Source organism: Delphinapterus leucas, chromosome X (genome assembly GCF_059928025.1).
Source record: "Delphinapterus leucas isolate spDelLeu-1000000601 "Yukka" chromosome X, BTC_Dleu_Yukka2, whole genome shotgun sequence".
Lineage (NCBI taxonomy): Eukaryota > Metazoa > Chordata > Mammalia > Artiodactyla > Monodontidae > Delphinapterus > Delphinapterus leucas.
In genome coordinates, this window is record NC_143150.1 from 125,588,306 (window position 1) to 125,592,083 (window position 3,778).

Genomic DNA, 3,778 nt, shown 5'->3' on the forward strand with positions numbered 1-3,778 from the left:
CCTGTGTCGCCCTGGGTGAAATGGGAGAACCACACTGACCTTACACTTATGACTAATGTTTGGGTCAAGTGCTGAGCACATGCTTACATTCAGCAAGCCTGTATTCCATTTCCTTCTTTCCCTTCTTCCTTTACCAGCAGATTCATTCCCCTAGTTACAGACTTATCAAAATGAGCATTTGTGCCAGGAGGCATGAAGGCTGACTGCTGGATGACAAACACTGCAGACACCCTATGGAAGATCAGAGCACAGACATCCTTGAAGTCAGCCTCTGTAGAGCTGAATCCTGCTTGAACTCAGCTGTTACCATTGCCTTCACTGAGCTCCAAGTCTCAAAAAAGAGCATGGCCTGAAACTTTCTCCAGCCATGTTCACCATCAGCACTCTGTATTAGTTATCTATTGCTCTCTAACAAATTACCCTAAAACTTAGCGTCTTGAACATCACACATTCATTATCCCATGGTTTCTGTTGGTGAGGGATCTGGGCACAGCTTAACTGAGTCCTCTGCTTCAGGGTCTCTCACAGGGCTGCGATCAAGGTGTTAAGTCTCATCTGAAGGACTGATGAGGAAGAATCCACTTCCAAACTCACTCAGGTGGTTGTTGGCAAGATTCACCTCCTCAAGCGTTGTTAGACTAAGAGCCTCAGGTCCTCACGGGCAGTTGAGTAGAGGCTATCCTCAGTTCCTTACCATGCTGGCCTCTCCAGTTTGCTTCATCAAAGCCAGCCCATGAGTATGGGGAAAAGGGAACCCTCTTACACTGTTGGGAATGTAAATTGGTGCAGCTACTATGGAAAACAGTACGGAGTTTCCTTAAAAAATTAAAAATAGAACTACCATATGATCCAGCAATCCCACTCCTGGGCATATATCCATCCGGACAGAACTATAATTCAAAAAAATACCTGCAACCCTATGTTCATAGCAGCACTATTCACAATAGCCAAGACATGGAAACAACCTAAATGTCCATCGACAGATGAATGAATAAAGAAGATGTGGTATATATACACAATGGAATGCTACTCAGCCATAAAAAAAGAATGAAATAATGCCATTTGCAGCAACATGGATGGACCTAGAGATTATCATACTAAGTGAAGTAAGTCAGACAGAGAAAGACAAATACCATATGATGTCACTTATACGTGGAATCTAAAATATGACACAAATGAACCTATCTATGAAACGGACTCACAGACATAGAGAACAGACTCGTGGTTGCCAAGGGGGAGGGGGATGGGAGAGGGATGGATTGGGAGTTTGGGGTTAGCAGATGTAAACTATTATATATAGGATGGATAAACAACAACATCCTACTGTAGAGCACAGGGAACTATATTCAATATCCTGTGATAAACCATAATGGAAAAGAATATGAAAAAGAATGTATATACATATGTATAACTGAATCACTTTATTGTACAGCAGAAATTAACAAAACATTGTAAATCAACTATACTTCAATACAGTAAAATTTTTAAAAAGCCAGCCCATGAGATGAGTCAGAGAGAGTGTGTGAATATTTTGTCTTTTAAAACCAGAAGAGACATCCAATTACTTTTGCTGTATCCCATTGATTAGAAGCATATGACTAGGTCCAGCCTGCACTCAAGATGAGATTCCACAAGGGCATGAATACTGGAATCATTGGGGCTATCTTAGAGATCACCTCCCACAAGCAGCCCTTACTGAAACCACTGATTTCAAACCAGCACGAGGAATTTTGTGAAGCAATCACAGAATTGTTTCCATTCCTGCTTCTAGAAATGAAAGCACAACAACATTTCCTCCATCGCACTATTTAAGGAATAAAAATAAAACATGATGTGTACTTTATTTGTTGCCACGGTGCAGTATCAAGACAATAAGGTTGTTAGGGGAACAACCATAAAAAAGTCACAGTCAGTGTCTAGTTTTGGAAAAATTGAGTAAGTTGGCGTTTTGTTCATGGACCACCCATGAAAATTGGTGTCAGAAGAGCTACTCCTCTTAGTTGTTCCGTAGTCCTCCCTGACTTCCCAAACTTTACTAAGAACTCAACTCCTCTGAAAGTGTTCAAAGGTTAACCCTTTCTAGTTCCAAACCTTTTATTTATTGAATAACTTCAAATAACTCATGAATAACGCTCCATATCTGTCAAGTCAACTATGTAGCTTGAGAATTCCTTCTCCCCATGAGTGTAAAATATTTTAATATTATGGATCATGTCAAGCCAAATCACAGGCACTGAAAATAAAAATAGAGCTGGAAAGGATCTTAGCAGTAATCTGTTTACTAGTTCTCAATCTTGACTGCATATTTGGACTCACCATGGTAGGGACTTCTTAAAATCCTTATGCCCAGAGCACACCCCAAAACACTTGTATGAGAATCTCTGGGGATGAGACTCAGGAATCAGGAAGCTCCCCAGCACCAGAGCCAAGGGTTAGAACCACTGCTCTATCCTATAATGGAAAATGGATGTCCAGAGAGGTAAAGTGACTTTCCTAAGATTACATGGCTAAATAGTAGCCGAACCACCAGCAGTGTGTTTTCTTTAGAGCTGGCAATGATAGACTGAATTCTATGCTGGCTATAATCCGAAGGAGTGGTCCCCAAACTTGGCTGCCTAATAGAGACATTGAAGTCTTTTGAAATATATAGACTCCTGTCCTCACCCCAACAGAGATACTGATTTAAATCTTTATGAAGTGCTCCAGGTGATTCTACCACGTAGTCAAGGTTGAGCACTACTGATCTAAAATTTGAGCATATAGCATACAACATACCTGCTCAACTTTCTTAACCACAGACCGCAAAGTAGGAGGATGAGACCCCTGCATGTCTAAGGGACTTTATCAGAATGAAGTCATGACTATAAGGTCTTAATGCCTAGAAGGAGAATGTAGAATAGGCATAATATATTTAAACTATCCAAAAATTACAGGAATTTTTCTGTGAAGAATGATAAAGATTTCCAACAACATGCTTCATTGTTTAAAGCTTCAATGCCTGAAGAAAATATAACATTGATCATATAAAATTCAATCCAAGGCATGACATAAGGGAGTTTGTGATACAAATATTACTTTAAACATGAGGTATTCAAAGGTGATGGAAAAAACCAGATATGTTCTTAGGAGCCTTGAGTGAGTCAGTGTGAGCAGGAGTTATTTAGGAGTAAGTGAAGATGTGAAGATGCCCAGAAAGGGGTTCAACCAAGGAAAATGTATTAGGTATCTACTGCTACATAACAAATCACCCTAAAAATTAGCAGTTTAAGACAACAAACATTTATTACCTTGCAGTTTCTGTGGGTAAAAACCTTGGGAGCAACTTAGGGGACTGGTTGTGGTTCAGAGTCTCTAATGAGACTGCAGTCATGGTATTAGCTGGGCTACAACCATCTGAAAGCTTGACTGGGGCTGAAGGATCTGCTTCCAAAATGGCTCATATGGTGGACAGGTTGATGCTGGCTATTGGCAGGAGGCCTCAGTTCCTTGCTACGTGGACCTGTTCATAGGTTGCTTGGATGCCCTTATGACATGACAGTCGGCTTTCTCCACAGTGAGTGATCCAAGTGTGAGCAAGGGGAAAGCCACAGTGCCTTTTAAGATGTAGTCTCAGAAGTCATGTATTATCACTTCCACCTTACGTGATTTATTAGAAGCAAGGCATTTAGTCAATGCCACACTTGAGGGGAGAGGAATTAGGCTCTACTTTCTTTAGAATGAGTCAAAGAATTTGTGGACATATTTTAAAACATCACATAAGGCAAGAGAGAATAGACAA